At 37.0% G+C, this 18,871-nt stretch overlaps 1 protein-coding gene and 1 long non-coding RNA gene across 3 annotated transcripts in view; one reads left to right on the forward strand and one right to left on the reverse strand.

The window, feature by feature from the left end:
• Positions 1-18,871, reverse strand: part of LOC110446488 (O-acyltransferase like protein-like) — a 38,950-nt gene that overhangs the window by 16,168 nt on the left and 3,911 nt on the right. The gene's annotated exons all lie outside the window — the stretch shown is intronic.
• LOC110446489 lies at positions 11,915-13,735 on the forward strand. Its single transcript, XR_002462472.1, has 3 exons — positions 11,915-12,042; positions 13,100-13,248; positions 13,644-13,735. It is a non-coding gene; the product is annotated as an uncharacterized LOC110446489 (long non-coding RNA).

Consider the following 18,871-nt stretch of genomic DNA (forward strand, 5'->3'; position numbering starts at 1 on the left):
CATTTATATCACTACCACAGGGACAGTAGCATGATCATTGCCTCCCCTAGAGTATATATATAACTACCACAGAGACAGTAGCACGATCATACCCACCCACCCCCCTAGAGTATGTATATAATATATAACTTAACAACAGCAGGGGATTGTGCACGACCATTGCTTCTACTAGAGTATATATATCATTACCACAGGGGACTGTAGCACGATCATTTCCTCCCCTAGAGTATATATTTAACTACCACAGGGGACTGTAGCACAATCATTGCCTCCCCGTTAGTACCTTTATATATATATATATATATATATATATATAGCTACCACAGGGACATAATTAGCACGAGCATTGCCTTACCTAGAGTATATATATACCTACATGTACCACAGAGGACTGTAGAACGATCATTGCTATATATATAACTACCACAGGGACATTAGCACGAGCATTGCCTTACCTAGAGTATATATATACCTACATGTACCACAGAGGACTGTAGAACGATCATTGCTATATATATAACTCCCACAGGGACATTAGCACGAGCATTGCCTTACTTAGAATATATATATACCTACCACAGAGGACTGTAGAACGATCATTGTCTCCCCTACAGTAAATAAATACCTACCACAGAGGACTGTAGAACAAACATTGCCTCCCCTACAGTAAATAAATATTTATATATATATATATACATGTTCTAAATGGGAGGCAATGATCGTGCTACAGATCCCTGTGGTACGTAAATATATACTCTAGGAGAGGAAATGATCGTGCTTTAGTCCTATATGGTAGTTATGTATATACTGTAGGGGAGGCCATGATCGTGCTTCAGTCCTCTATGGTAGTTATGTATATACTCTAGTAGAGGCATTGATCGTACTAAAGTCCCGGTGGTAGTTATATATATATACATGTACTAAAGGAGAGGCAATGATCGAGCTTCAGTCCCCTGTACTAAATGGGAGGCAATGATCGTGATACAGTTCCCTGTGGTACGTAAATAGGGAGGCAATGATCGAGCTATCTAAATGGGAGGCAATGATCGTGATACAGTTCCCTGTGGTACGTAAATATGGAGGCAATGATCGTTCGACAGTCCTCTGTGGTAGTTAAATATATCCTGTAGGGGAGGCAATGTTTTCGTTCTACAGTCCCCTGTGGTACGAAAATATATACTCTAGGGGAGTCAATGTTCGTGTACTGTCCCTGGGGTAGTTATATATATATACATGTACTAAAGGAGAGGCAATGATCGTGCTTCAGTCCTATATGGTAGTTATGTACAAACTCTAGGAGAGGCAATGATCGTTCTTTAGTCCTATATTGTAGTTATGTATAAACTCTCGGAGAGGCAATACTCGTGCTACGGTCCTCTGTGGTAGTGATATATATATAATATAGGGTAGATATATATATACTCTAGGTAAGGCAATGCTCGTGCTAATGTCCCTTTGGTAGTTATATATATAACTACCACAGGGACAGAAGGACGGTCATTGCCTCCCCTAGAGAATATATATAACTACCACAAAGGACCGTAGCACGAGTATTGCCTCACCTAGAGTATATATATATCTACCCTATATTATATATATATAACTACCCCAGGGACAGTACACGAACATCGCCCCCCCTAGAGTATATATATACCTACCACAGGGACAGTAGCACGTCCATTGCCTCCCCTAGAGTATATATTTACGTACCACAGGGAACTGTAGCACGATCATTGCCTCCCATTTAGTACATGTATATATATATATAACTACCACAGGGACAGTACACGAACATTGCCTCCCCTAGAGTATATATATAACTACCACAGGGACAGTAGCACGGTCATTGCCTCCCCTAGAGTATACATTTAACGACCACAGAGGGGTGTAGAACGTTCATTGCCTCCCCTATAGTATATATATAACAACCACAGGGGACAGTAGCACGAGCATTGCCTCCCCTAGAGTATATATATATAGCTACCACATGGACTGTAGCACGATCATTGCCTCCCCTAGAGTTTATATATAACTACAACATGGACAGTAGCACGATCATTTTCTCCCCTAGATTATATATATAACTACCACAGGGACAGTAGCACGATCATTTGCTCCCCTAGAGTATATATATAACTACCACAGGAACAGTAGCATGGTCATTGCTTCCCCTAGAATATATATAAAACTACCACAGAGGATTGTAGAACGACCGTTGCCTCCCTAGAGTATATATTTAACTACCACAGGGGACTGTAGCACGATCATTGCCTCCCCTAGAGTATATATATAACTACCACAGGGGACTGTAGAACGAACATTGCCTCCCTAGAGTATATATATAACTACCACTGGGACAGTAGAACAATCATTGCCTCCCCTAGAATATATATAAAACTACCACAGAGGACTGTAGAACGACCGTTGTCTACCCTAGAGTTTATATATAACTACCACAGGAACAGTAGCATGGTCATTGCCTCCCCTAGAATATATATAAAACTACCACAGAGGACTGTAGAACGACCATTGCCTCCCCTACAGTATATAAATACCTACCACAGGGGACTGTAGAACAAACATTGCCTCCCCTATATTATATATATATAACTACCACAGAGGACCGTAGCACGAGTATTGCCTCTCCTAGAGTTTATACATAACTACCATATAGGACTGAAGCACGATCATTGCCTCCCCTACAGTATATAAATCCCTACCACAGAGGACTGTAGAACGATCATTGCCTCCCCTTAAGTACCTTTATATTTATATATATATATAACTACCCCAGGGACATTAGCACGAGCATTGCCTTACTACCACAGGGACAGTACACGAACATTGCCTCCCCTAGAGTATATATATAACTACCATAGAGGACTGAAGCACGATCATTGCCTCCCCTACAGTATATAAATCCCTACCACAGAGGACTGTAGAACGACCATTGTCTCCCCTACAGTATATAAATACCTACCACAGAGGACTGTAGAACGACCGTTGCCTCCCCTACAGTATATAAATACCTGCCACAGAGGACTGTAGAACAAACATTGCCTCCCCTATATTATATATATATAACTACCACAGAGGACCGTAGCACGAGTATTGCCTCTCCTAGAGTTTATACATAACTACCATATAGGACTGAAGCACGACCATTGCCTCTTCTAGAGTATATATATAACTACCACAGGATAATTAGCACGAGCATTGCCTTACCTAGAGTATATATATACCTACCACAGAGGACTGTAGACCGACCATTGCCTCCCCTACAGTATATAAATCCCTACCACAGAGGACTGTAGAACGATCATTGCCTCCCCTTAAGTACCTTTATATTTATATATATATATAACTACCCCAGGGACATTAGCACGAGCATTGCCTTACCTAGAATATATATATACCTACCACAGAGGACTGTAGACCGACCATTGCCTCCCCTACAGTATATAAATCCCTACCACAGAGGACTGTAGAACGACCATTGTCTCCCCTACAGTATATAAATACCTACCACAGAGGACTGTAGAACGACCATTGTCTCCCCTACAGTATATAAATACCTACCACAGGGGACTGTAGAACAAACATTGCCTCCCCTATATTATATATATATAACTACCACAGAGGACCGTAGCACGAGTATTGCCTCTCCTAGAGTTTATACATAACTACCATATAGGACTAAAGCACGATCATTGCCTCTCCTAGAGTATATTTATAACTACCACAGGGACTGAAGCACGATCATTGCCTCTCCTAGAGTATATTTATAGCTACCACAGGGACTGAAGCACGATCATTGCCTCTCCTAAAGTATATATATATCTACCACATGGGACTGTAGCACGATCATTGCATCCCCAAGAGTATATATATGACTACCACAGGGGACTTTAGCACGATCATTGCCTTCCATTTAGTACATGTATATGTATATGTAACTACCACAGAGACAGTAGCAAGAGCATTGCCTCACCTGGAGTATATATATATATCTACCACAGAGGACTGTATAACGAACATTGCCTCCCCTACAGTATATAATAAACTACCACAGGTGACTGTAGCTCGATCATTGCCTCCCCTAGAGTATATATATAACTACCACTGGGACAGTAGAACAATCATTGCCTCCCCTAGAATATGTATATAACTACAACAGGGGACTGTAGAACGAAAACATTGCCTCCCCTACAGTATATATATAACTACCACAGGAGACAGTAGCACGATCATAACCCCCTTAAAGTATATATATAACTACCACAGGAACAGTAGCATGGTCATTGCTTCCCCTAGCATATATGTAAAACTACCACAGAGGAATGTAGAACGACCGTTGCCTCCCCTAGAGTATATATATAACTACCACAGGGACTTTAGTACGATCAATGCCTCTACTAGAGTATATACATAACTACCACAGGGGACTGTAGAACGAACATTTCCTCCCCTAGAGTATATATTTAATTCCATCAGAGGACTGTAGAAAGAACATTGCCTCCCCTAAAGTATACATTTAACTACCACAGGGGACTGTAGCACGATCATTGCCTCCCCTTTAGTACCTTTATATATATATATATATAACTACCACAGGGACATTAGCACGAGCATTGCCTTACCTAGAATATATATATACCTACCACAGAGGACTGTAGAACGATCATTGCCTCCCCTACAGTATATAAATACCTACCACAGAGGACTGTAGATTAAACATTGCCTCCCCTATATTATATATATATAACTACCACAGAGGACCGTAGCACGAACATTGCCTCTCCTAGAGTTTATACATAACTACCATATAGGACTGAAGCACGACCATTGCCTCTTCTAGAGTATATATATAACTACCACATGGGACTGTAGCACGATCATTGCATCCCCTAGAGTATATATATAACTACCATAGAGGACTGAAGCACGATCATTGCCTCCCCTACAGTATATATATATAGCTACCACATGGACTGTAGCACGATCATTGCTTCCCCTAGAGTTTATATATAACTACAACATGGACAGTAGCACGATCATTTTCTCCCCTAGATTATATATATAACTACCACAGGAACAGTAGCATGGTCATTGCTTCCCCTAGAATATATATAAAACTACCACAGAGGACTGTAGAACGACCGTTGTCTCCCTTAGAGTATATATATAACTACCACTTGGGACTGTAGTACGATCAATGCCTCTACTAGAGTATATACATAACTACCATAGAGGACTGTAGAACGACCATTGCCTCCCCTAGAGTATATATATAACTACCACAGGGGACTGTAGAACGAACCTTTTCTCCCCTAGAGTATATATTTAATTCCAACAGAGGACTGTAGAACGAACACTGCCTCCCTTGGAGTATATATTTAACTACCACAGGGGACTATAGCACGATCATTGCCTCCCCTTTTGTACCTTTATATATATATATATATATATATATATATATATATATATATAACTACCACAGGGACATTAGCACGAGCATTGCCTTACCTAGAATATATATATACCTACCACAGAGGACTGTAGAACGACCATTGCCTCCCCTACAGTATATAAATACCTACCACAGAGGACTGTAGAACAAACATTGCCTCCCCTATATTATATATATATAACTACCACAGAGGACCGTAGCACGAGTATTGCCTCTCCTAGAGTTTATACATAACTACCATATAGGACTAAAGCACGATCATTGCCTCTCATAGAGTATATATATAACTACCACAGGGACTGAAGCACGATCATTGCCTCTCCTAGAGTATATATATATCTACCACATGGGACTGTAGCACGATCATTGCAACCCCTAGAGTATATATATAACTACCATAGAGGACTGAAGCACGATCATTGCCTCCCCTACATTATATATTTAACTACCACAGAGGACTGTAGCACGAGCATTACCTCCCCTAGAGTATATATATATCTACCATAGAGAACCGTAGAACAATCATCGCCTCCCCTAGAGTATATATATGACTACCACAGGGAGAGTAGCACGTCCATTGCCTCCCCTTGAGTATATATTTACGTACCACAGGGGACTTTAGCACGATCATTGCCTCCCATTTAGTACATGTATATATATATGTAACTACCACAGAGACAGTAGCAAGAGCATTGCCTCACCTGGAGTATATATATATCTACCACAGAGGACTGTATAACGAACATTGCCTCCCCTACAGTATATATTAAACTATCACAGGGGACTGTAGCTCGATCATTGCCTCCCCTAGAGTATATATATAACTACCACTGGGACAGTAGAACAATCATTGCCTCCCCTAGAATATGTATATAACTACAACAGGGGACTGTAGAACGAAAACATTGCCTCCCCTACAGTATATATATAACTAACACAGGAACAGTAGCATGGTCATTGCTTCCCCTAGAATATATGTAAAACTACCACAGAGGACTGTAGAACGACCGTTGCCTCCCCTAGAGTATATATATAACTACCACCGGGACTTTAGTACGATCAATGCCTCTACTAGAGTATATACATAACTACCATAGAGGACTGTAGAACGACCATTGCCTCCCCTAGAGTATATATATAACTACCACAGGGGACTGTAGAAAGAACATTTCCTCCCCTAGAGTATATATTTAATTTCATCAGAGGACTGTAGAAAGAACATTGCCTCCCCTAGAGTATACATTTAACTACCACAGGGGACTGTAGCACGATCATTGCCTCCCTAGAGAATACATATAACTACACCAATGGACAGTAGCACAATCTTTGCCTCCCCTAAAATATATGTATACCTACCACATGGGACTGTAGCACGATCATTGCCTCCCCTTTAATACCTTTATATATATATACATATAACTACCACAGGGACATTAGCACGAGCATTGCCTTACCTAGAATATATATATACCTACCACAGAGGACTGTAGAACGACCATTGCCTCCCCTACAGTATATAAATACCTACCACAGAGGACTGTAGAACAAACATTGCCTCCCCTATATTATATATATATAACTACCACAGAGGACCGTAGCACGAGCATTGCCTCTCCTAGAGGTTATACATAACTACCACATGGGACTGTAGCACGATCATTGCCTCCCCTTTAATACCTTTATATATATATATATATAACTACCACATGGACATTAGCACGAGCATTTCCTTACCTAGAATATATATATACCTACCACAGAGGACTGTAGAACGATCATTGCCTCCCCTACAGTATATAAATACCTACCACAGAGGACTGTAGAACAAACATTGCCTCCCCTATATTATATATATATAACTACCACAGAGGACCGTAGCACGAGCATTGCCTCTCCTAGAGGTTATACATAACTACCACATGGGACTGTAGCACGATCATTGCCTCCCCTAGAGTATATACATAACTACCACTTAACAGCAGGGGATTGTGCACGACCATTGCCTCTACTAGAGTATATACATAACTACCACAGGGGACTGTAGAACGAACATTGCCTCCCTAGAGTATACATATAACTACACCAATGGACAGTAGCACGATCTTTGCCTCCCCTAAAATATATGTATACCTACCACATGGGACTGTAGCACGATCATTGCCTCCCCTAGAGTATATACATAACTACCACAGGGGACTGTAGCACGAACTTTGCCCCCCCCCTACAGTATATATATTACTACCATAGAGGACTGTAGCACGAACATTGCCTCCCCTAGAGTATATATATAACTACCATTGAGGACTGAAGCACGATCATTGCCTCTCCGAGAGTATATACATAACTACCACAGGGGACTGTAGAACGAGCATTGCCTCCCAGAGTATATACATGTATATAACTACCACAGGGACAGTAGAACGACCATTGCCTCCCTTTGATTATATATAAAACTACCACAGGGGACTGTAGAACGAACATTGCCTCCCCTACAGTATATATATAACTACGACAGGGGACTGTAGAAAGATCATTGCCTCCCCTAGATTATATATATCTCAACAGCAGGGGACTGTGCACGATCATTGCCTCTACTAGATTATATATATAACTACCACAGGGGACTGTAGAACGAACATTGCCTCCCCTACAGTATATATATAACTACGACAGGGGACTGTAGAAAGATTATTGCCTCCCCTAGATTATATATATATAAACAGCAGGGGACTGTAGCACGATCATTGCCTCCCCTAGAGTATATATATATAACTACCACAGAGACAATAGCACGATCATTGCCTACACTAGAGTATAGATGTAACTACCATAGGGGACTGTAGCACGAGCATTGCCTCTCCTAGAGTATATATATAACTACAATAGAGGACTGATGCACGATCATTGCCTTCCCTACAGTATATATTTATCTACCACAGAGGATTGTAGCACGATCATTGCCTCCCCTAGTGTGTATATATATGTATATAACTACCACAAGGACAGTAGCACGATCATTGCCTCTCCCAGAGTATATGCATAACTACCAAAGAGGACAGTAGAATGAACATTGCCTCCCCTAGAGTATATATATAACTACCACAAGGACAGTAGCACGATCATTGCCTCTCCCAGAGTATATATATAACTACCATAGAGGACCGTACAACGAACGTTGCCTCCCCTAGAGTATATATATCACTACCACAGGGACAGTAGCATGATCATTGCATTCCCTAGAGTATACATATAACTACACCAGTGGACAGTAGCACGATCTTTGCCTCCCCTAAAATATATGTATTCCTACCACAAGGGACTGTAGCACGATCATTGCCTCCCCTAGAGTATATACATAACTACCACAAGGGACTGTAGCACGATCTTTGCCTCCCCTAGAGTATATATATAACTACCATATAGGACTGTAGCACGAACATTGCCTTCCCTTGAGTATATATATAACTACCATTGAGGACTAAAGCACGATCATTGCCTCTCCTAGCCTATATACATAACTACCACAGGGGACTGTAGAACGATCATTGCCACCCCTAGAGTATAAACATAACTACCACAGGGGACTGTAGCACGATCTTTGCCTCCCCTATGTTATGTATATATCACTACCATAGAGGACTGTATGTAGCACGAACATTGCCTCCCCTAGAGTATATATAAAACTACCATAGAACACTGTAGCACGAACATAGCTGCACAGTTAAGACTTGGATTTCACATCCTTTTGACCTTCGATGCTGCACTTTATGACAATTTTGTCAATCCGGAACTCACGAAATTGCCATAAGGTGCCATACAACGTGTACTTTGTGTGACTTTCTGCGTATTTCATTTATTCGTATTTTTACTCACAACAAAAAGCATGCCGGATATTATACCATTGTTATACTTAAAAAATGAAAAACAAAACAGAAATGGAAATGTAAAACTTACTATCACGTAAGGAAATATATATATTACAGTACGACGACCCAGAACATTTCAAATTATTACACTGATTTTTAATTTTAATTTTCATACAACCAGCGTCGTTTTTCTATTGTCAAGGTCAAGGAATATGTCCTTGCCGTTGTATTTGTAAATTTGGTGAACGACAAAATGGCCCGTGCAGAAATCCCGGTTTTGGTGGGAGAAAGGCTTGCTGTTCAAGATACCTGGGTTAGAACAAGCTGCATTCAGTTTAAGGTATGTGTAGCAACTATCACCTTATTATGACATCAAGAAAACAAATCTGATTTATTTTTCATAATTAAGTTAAAAATACTGTTTCCAAGTAAAGTACACTCGCATCGACCCGGCACACACTGAATGACGTAACAGAATAGAATATATTGAATACATTCTTATAAGATTAATTGAAAAGCATCCCTCAAAACAAAGAGCGAATTATAAAAACACTGAAATTGTCAGTGGGTGTGGCAAATATGAGGGGTCAAACGTCTGCAGGCATTGTCAACATTATGTACATTTCCCTATAGGCACAGTCTGTAATGTATACTTGAATTATGACTTGTCTGGGGAGTAATGTTGTGGTTGCTATACATTATAATATAAACATCAATTACTGTGAAGGGTGTGAGAAGGTTCAGTCTATCCCATGGCCAACATCTTAGCGACCTCATCCTTGACAACTTGCTTGGTATTAAACGGCAACTGGAAGGGCTTCACTCGCACAGCTTCACAGATTGTAGTGATGATACCATGTACGGCAAGGACTTCTAGCTGCAATCTCGACATTCTGTACAATTTCAAATCCTAGTGAAGATAGAATTGTTTCTAGAAAACCCTCTAAATTTGGCTCATCAGTTTCTTCTTCCACAATTTGCATCGCTTTCACACAAGATACTACACATCCTGTTGAAATAAATGCCATATCTTGCTGGCCCCAAAACCTCTTTCGTGTTCTTATATGTCTTCAGGAAGTTTATTTAAAGAGTTTGATCTTGCAATCTCTATCGACATGGTAGTACACTGGTCAAACCTTCTTTACTTCAGCAGTTTGGTCGCCGTCGTCGGCAAGAGAATCGACACGTTCAGGGTTTCATTGCCTTTCTCGCCCGTGAAGTATCGCTTATGTTTCGTATTTAGAATGCAGAGGTTATCTATCATGATCTTATATGTCTCTTTCACCCCCTCCTTGAGGTACAAATGGATGGCGTAGGAATACGTCGTTTTCACTTCATCATCGTGGATGTCCTTCGTCAACAACTTACGAAGGATCATCATAAGATCTCGGACTGCACGACGATATTACATGTCAAATGGTTAAAAATTCTGATGACTATCGGTGAAGTTCACTATACGCAGACAGCAAGAGATAGATAAACCTATTCCAACCATTTTGCCTCTCAGCACTCATCTTAAGAATTCTTTTCACTAGGCCACTGCATAAAAAGTCAATATTTTACAACAAAAAAGTGGAAATATTGAAATTCAAAATTAAAGAGGTATTAAAACGTTAAGCCGCAGACAAAGAAAAATGTTTTAAGTGTTCTGAAAGGTCTCGAAAAAATCTCACTATGAACTCTTGATTTTAGTTCGCTTAGCTAACGCGTCTTTGAACAACTAGGACCAAAAATGACTTCGGCGTTGATAGGACGAACAAATAATGATGCTATGTTTTATTGCGATAAAAAGGAAGAATTAAACAAAAACGCTTAAAAAATTTCGGTGTTGTGCTTAGGGTTGCTAAATGCTAAAAACACATTAGTCAATAAGGGATATATCTTTATAAAAAAGATATAACTGAATGGAAACAAAATGTGGGCACAAGTACATTTTCCGTAGCCCATTTAATTAATAAACTTTGGTAAATCATTGCTACAAAATGTATTGCAGTCCGTCCGCCGTCCGTCCGACCGTCTGTCAAAATAAATGTGTTTTGCATGAATTTATGTGAACATATGTCTAGCTGAAAACCATTATAATTTGTTATCGTTAACTAAATATAACAGAAGCACTGTTATTTATTTATTAATTAAATAATCTACACCGAAACTTTAACCCGCAAGTGATATATCGGACAACAACAGGAAATGAATAGATACGAAGAAAAATAGAAAGAAAATATGAAAAGCCAAAGGTGAAAATATATCCTATGAAATCTGATGTTCCTTGACAAATTAGCAGAAAATGTTTAAGTTCTCTGGCATCGCCTCTGGATATTACTGTGGTTAAGCACGCTATCTATGCGTTTGTGTAGATGATATAATACTAAATTAAGATGTCGAAAATACAATTATTGTCATGAAATTTGAGGGAAATTCCGGGTTTAGTCAAACTGACATATTTGAAACGTGCAGTTGACTATAAATAAGCTTATGTTACATACACCTGCCATCATCAGATCCGGATGTAAACATGTTAATTAATGACTGAATTTACATTTGCTTACATAATGAAATATAGTATAAATATTTGTAACGCTCTCCTTGTAGTCACACTTGACGATTGAGATCCTTACAATTCGAAGATGAACAGCAATCTCATATTTACCATTCTGCTAGTATCCGTTGGCCTGCTATGCCTTGGAGGTGTCACCCCAGTTGAAGGTGAGCTTTAATATTATCGTTTCTATGGTACAGGTTGAATATATTGTTGCTGTACTGGGCTAAACAGAAAAATGTGGGTTTTACTACACTTCCAATAATCATCTAAATCCAAATAAACTGTTATAATTGTAAGCATTTAATAGCAGTAAATGCCCCGCCGAGCTAATTCATTGAAAGCTAGGAAAACTATATAAAATATAATGGAATCTATGGGTTTGGTTTTATGTTGTTTAACTTCCTATGAACAACAGTTAAGGTCGTGTTTTTTTTTTGTTTTTTGTTTTGTTTTATTTTGGAATATTGTTTGTTCCTCTGACGACAGGAAGCACAGACATGATTCTGAAAATGTTTATTTCATTTCATTTACTACACGTAGACCTTATCAGGCTTCGTCCTACTGAACTCTAATTACAAACTGACTAGCTGGTCAGGAATGAGTATTAATGAATTGAACAACACACTAATTTTCTTGGATAGTCTGTATGGTGTTTTTGTTTAATTTAAACTTCTTTCAGTTGAAATTTTATGAAATATTAACAGTATCAAATACAGATATCTCATTGTACAGATGTACCATCTACCATAATTATCAAAGCTCAAACAAAACAGAAGAGGATAGATAAGTAAAAAACAAAAACAAAAGACAATGGATTTCAATTACAAAAAAACAACAAAGTATTAAACCACATTCAGTTATGCTCTCTTTCCCACTGCAGGCAAAACACAGGTTATTTCCACTGTATATACCTGTAGCCAAGTTGGTTAGAGCGACAGTAAAATGATGAAATGAGCAACAGTCCAGGGTTCGAGCCCTGGTCTGACCTCATTATAATTTTACATTCGGAACACTTATGTGTGGATAGTTTTTCATTGATTTATTATTGATTCTCCATTATCTTTTTCATTTCTTTCTTTTCCTTAAAATTTAACAACTTATCATTTGTCAAGCCAAATGAAATCTCAGTGAATGGTTATAGTTTATGACAGCAGCACACGGATCCTTAAGTTCATTCCCTTGGAACCTGATTAATAACGTCGGTGTTTTTTTATTATCTAGGTAAGCCGCCGAAATGCAATTGCCAAAGGAGATGCAAACACGGTGAACGTTCAGAGGGTCCTTGTAGGCTTAGAGGTTATCGCTCTGGGGTAACATGTTGCCGGAAGCGACGTGGCTAGGACGTGTTTCATTCGTTTATTCCCTAACAGGTAAGTGAAACTAATAACATGTATCTTAAATGGTTCATTTCAAATTTTAAATAATTTCCGTTCTATATCAAGATGTTATAATATAAGTATTACAATGAAGCCCTACTAATAAAGCTAATTCTGTTTCGAGCTACTATTGCTGAAGGATGAAACTGATTCATCACATATATCAGAACAATTGCTTAAAACCGATATACAGGATCTATCATCCGTTTCCCTTCATATTAGATTTATGATACAAGTTTTGAATTTTTCATGTTTGTGAGCCTCAGGCGAACAAATATAATAGAATCATAAAACGTAAACCAAATAAACTATTTCTTCTGATAGTCACACAAGAATACGTTTTATAAGCTATTGTGTATCATATTTTAATTTTGGAACTTTTTTTGCAGGGAGGAAGTGGATAAGGACTTCAATCCTGAATTTCAAATTATTCACTTTGAATTGTGAGAATAGTTTATATCATTAAAATTATTCTTCAAAACGTGAATTGTTTTGTATGAAACTACGGTCTGTATATTTTGATATATTTGTTTTTAAATTGTAAGTGATATCATTATCTTTTTTAATTTTTGTATTTGTATTATCAATCATAATTGATAATGTTTTCATAAATTTAATGACATATGCAACTGTTTTTTTTATTTAAACTACCTTGACCGTCTAAACCAAGATTCCCTTTATCCATGATCAACCTTAAAATAAAGTGGTTCTATTTTTGCCCAATAATTAAAAGAAATATTGCCACACTTTTGTTTTCCTGGCAAAAGTGTAACATCGTTAAATTATCAGCATTTATGTTAAACAGTGATTGTAATACTAAACCGTTATCAGGTAAACAATTTAATGTGTCAATACCACATTAAGAATATACAACTATATTATGATGAGGTGCTAAAAGCATACCAGTATTTCTTCTATCATAGAAATTCTACTTTTAAGCTGCTATTAATATGTTACTTTGATCGGTGCTGCATCAGGATATAAAAGTCAGTTCGATTTAAATGCTTGAATACTACTGAAATTAAGTGTAGGAAGGGAGGCAACTAAGTTAATTACGGTTTGTCTGAAATAAAACATATAAACACTATAAATATATATAATATGTATACTTGTAGAATGATCACTGTTTCACTGCAGGCAAAACAATAAAAGATTCCACTGTAAATTTTCGTACTTAGAGTACCCTCCCCTTTGGATATAACTGTAGTGCAACCGAGCTAAGGTAGTAGTGTTGACCAGGTAGTTCAACTGAGCGACAATACATGTATGCTAATCGAGTGTCCAGGGTTTGAATTCGGGTCTGGCCCATTTGCGTATTTTTACACTCATACATTACACTATCGATGGGTTTTTTATTTTTTTTTATTTTTTTCTATACACTTTCTACAATGTATGAATGCAATAATCATACACGCAAATAATCTCCACACATAAGTATAGTTTTTGACATCGGTATTGCGATCCTTGAGACCTTTTCTTGGTGATTTATCATGACTCTTGCATAGCCCAGTATTTGATTGGTTCGTAAAAATTAGCACCCTTAGGTTCAACCTCTACAAACCGCTCTTAATTTAATAAACGACAACGGTTTAATGATTATTGATTTCACTCATTTATTTCAATTCAAGCATGATTTCGAAATTAACAACATGATATTCATCCAACAGCGTGTTAACTTTTTATACTTCCTGACTGATAAACTGAATAGAACTCTTTGTGTTTGCTGTTTAAGTCCTCTCTTCAAGTCATACATGTACAATTAAAAATGATAATTTAATTTAGAGTCATAGTTAATCAGAAGGCGTAACAAAGACATATTTATATATGTTAGTACATGTATAATTATTAAAAGTGATATAGAAAAAATTAAGGTGGGTAGATTGACTAAACTGTGACACAAACGTGTTGAACAGATCATATGTTATCTCAATAATTGTGTATATAAAGATTATTTCACCTCGCCTTAAGACAACATAACTTTTCGAAATTAAATATGTTAAGCATAAATCAAGTTTTTGAAATAAGTAAACTGTCAGAAAGCAAGATCTTCCTGGGCTATCTTAAATAAGGGCAATATCCGTATTGCATATCTTGCATACATTGTGAAATTATCTTAAACACTAAATAAAGTTTAAACAAGACACTAGTTTCAACCACTTATCACTTTCATCTGATGCCATATCTGACAGGAAAAGTCTTCCGGTAAGCGATAAATAAATTTGAAAAAAAAACCGCTTATTGTTAAAAAAAATACCAGGCATATTTTTGATTAATTAGATATATAAATGAGCTATTCATAGAGCACTATCCGATCCAGTGGTGGTTACGTGGACAACACTGTCTGCCCCATCCTCCACACTTAACACGACATGGTTTCCCCGGTTGCTCATTCGGCATACATCGGCGCCTACAGGGGCATGGTCTGTCCCAGTTCTGACATGTATCAGGTAATATAAAATAAACCATTAGTGTCAAAAAGTAAAGTAAGCAATAGACAGTGTCAACGGACATGGGAAACATAACTATAGACAAAGAACACTAATATTTCTCATTTGAAAATATTTTTATTAAATCTATCCGATTTAATGGGAATTTAATGGGAATTGGGCAACAGGCAAAGCTTATACAAGCCCTCTCCCTCTCCAAGTCAAGTACCTGCTGTATATATTTAATGATGAGTTTTACATTTGACTAAAATATTTGCAAAGAGGACTATATTTTGACGCGTAGGGTTGTCTAGACTTGCTATTGGTAAAGGGAACAAGATCAAGTAGTGTCAACTTGATGTATCGCATCTCGTTCCGGGGTAGGTTTCCGTGAAAAAAAAGAAAAGAAAAAAAGAATATCTAATAGTGTCTTCAGTAAAACCAAATATATTTTACGAGTGTGGCTGGTATTTTGATATCTTTCACGAGCGCGCAGCCCGAGTGAAATATTTCAAATGTTAGGAGCGACTAAATATAGTTGGTATTACTAAAGACACTGTTAGGTATCCTCTATGTGTCACCACACTAATACACAACAGTGTCAACACACAGGAAAGCATATACCATAGTGTCAACGCACAGGAAATGTACAATAATGCCGGCACACAAATACACAACAGTTACAAGAGACAGTGTCAACACACTGGAAACTTGGCCCAGCAATTCAATGTCGATTTTACCACTTTTAATGTATGATCAAAGTGTACTAATATCTATAGCTTTTCATTAATTCATAAAATCAACCTGAAGATTAACAGTTAATACGCAATGAATTACATTAAGTTTAGAATGTTAACCTCACTAAATTTCAAACCGGTATTAATTTCATCCGATGTTTTTATTTTTTTCGGTAATTTGATATTCTATTTTTTATTCTAAAAACTTTGTTTATTTAACTTTTTCAAGTTAGTATTGTAAAGGTATGCATACTGTATGAACTTAGCTCTTTACACGCTATGGAAAGGATTTGTCTATTTAAATGAGTACATGTTTCCCAATCATCTTCGTGAAATGTCTTTATAATTGTACATGCTAAACTTACTTGAATAGAATACGGATTAAACTAAACAATATATAGTTACTGGATTATCAAAAACAATTCCAAAACTATATAGTAAGGAGGAAATACACATTATATTGGCATTTAATATCAATGTGTACGCCTTGGTCCGTGGTTATTCGAAAATTTCAATTATATATACAGACAAATAGTAAAGGGAATAAGAAAATATTTAACTAGGTATTGAGAAATGTGTATTTATTTTCATATCAAACCACAAATAGTCTTGAATGTTCATCAAACTACCTTAGGAATATCGTTAATTTGCATTTTGGTAACAATTTTACACCATTTGTTATAACATAAAAAAAAGTCAGTAAATTTTAGTTTGCAATAAGGTATTATTGAAACAAACTTACACCGTATTTGTTTGGTACATACATGTATATAGGAAATATGTCACCCATTAAATTATCAAGATTAAAGGTTATTTCTGTAGATCATAACATTTTTAAGCGTCCCATATCGCCAAGAATCAATTCGTATCTTTGTTATTCGAAATCTTTTCTAACTTGTGGTGCGGAGATTGCAACGCTTATACCCACCGTTAACCAGGGTTGTACCAAAGACACATCAGACCTACATCACCAACTAAATGGAAATTACAAGCTGGATTTTCATCTCCGTTTTTTAGAATACTCTCGGTCTGGGTTTATGGGTTGTGATATGAGTATTTATAAGCTAGTAAAATATGCATTTTGTTTTACAAATCGTAGCCGATACATTATACTTACCGATGATGACTGACAACTGTGTCAAAGTACCAGTGTATGCAGGTATTATTGATAACATCTTTCATTTTGTGATTATCGATAGTTTATTACTAAAATTCCTAATTTTTTATTTAATCCTGTATAAGAGGGTCACATCGCGCAGCTAAGGTATATTTTATATGTGTTTTTATGTTTGACATGTATATAACTTGGCTGTACTGTAGGCCGTTTTGCATATACAATATTCCTTGTTGTGTGGAGATATAAAAAATACGCGACATATCTTAGGCGGTTATCTATTAGATCGCCACGATATAATTCCCTTTGTGACATGAAAGTCGATGTTGTTATTATGCTGTAACTACCCGAATTCTGGATTGATAGTTGATTTTGTGAAGGTAGCCACCAATTCAGCTTAATGTATAAATGCTTAAATCTTGATCTAATATGCAGTGATGTCTGTCTTTAATCTTAAAGGTCACGTTACATACTTGTTGTTGATCTTATCAAAAGTAATCCCATCCATGCTCAACGATAACATGCTTAGGAATTATTGTCCCACTCAAGGCAAAAGATAGGAAAGTCAACAGAAGTTAACTCTCCAAAATTGCAATTGATCATGAAGCTTTATTCGTTAGAGCGACTTAATGGTGATCAGAAATGTCAGAACACTGTTATTGATCAGCATTTTGAATATTTCTCTGCCTTTTCAGAAATCATTCCTTTAAGCTATAAACATGTTTCAATTTCTAAGTTACAGTTTATTCAAGTGGAATGTAGATCATTTAAGACGATTTTGTTTTTGTTGTTAATAATACTACATAATATCAAATAATATGTATATATATTAGAAAAAGAAAACTGCGTTACCTAATAACCGATTTAACATACATTCAAATACAATGAGTGGTACAATCTAACCATACCTATTTTTTTCAGTTTATTTTTTAAGTCTCTTTTTGCGGAATCAATGTCTGTGAAAGTTATAGCTAGTTTATGTGTAAAAAATTATGAAAAATTCTTTTTACACAACCAATAAAATTTTAAATGTGACGTTTTGATGAGTAGTACGATATGTTCACTGTCAACTTCATCAGACAAATGACCAGTGAATCGTATACACACCAAGGTGTAAAGTGTGTACGAGTTGAATATTTTATTGTATGTTAGCAAACATTTTTTTAAATAAATTTCCGATTCATTTTCGTTTTGTTTTGGACATGGAAATCCCTATAAAGATATGTTGACGTCTATGTTCTCAATCTATACCATTAAATTTGTGAATTTCAACACTGTTTTGTTTAAAACCCTCTTCGATCATCTAAAACGTCGCTAAAGTATGGATTTAGTTTTCTGGT

This window comes from Mizuhopecten yessoensis, unplaced genomic scaffold (genome assembly GCF_002113885.1).
Source record: "Mizuhopecten yessoensis strain PY_sf001 unplaced genomic scaffold, ASM211388v2 scaffold2729, whole genome shotgun sequence".
NCBI lineage: Eukaryota > Metazoa > Mollusca > Bivalvia > Pectinida > Pectinidae > Mizuhopecten > Mizuhopecten yessoensis.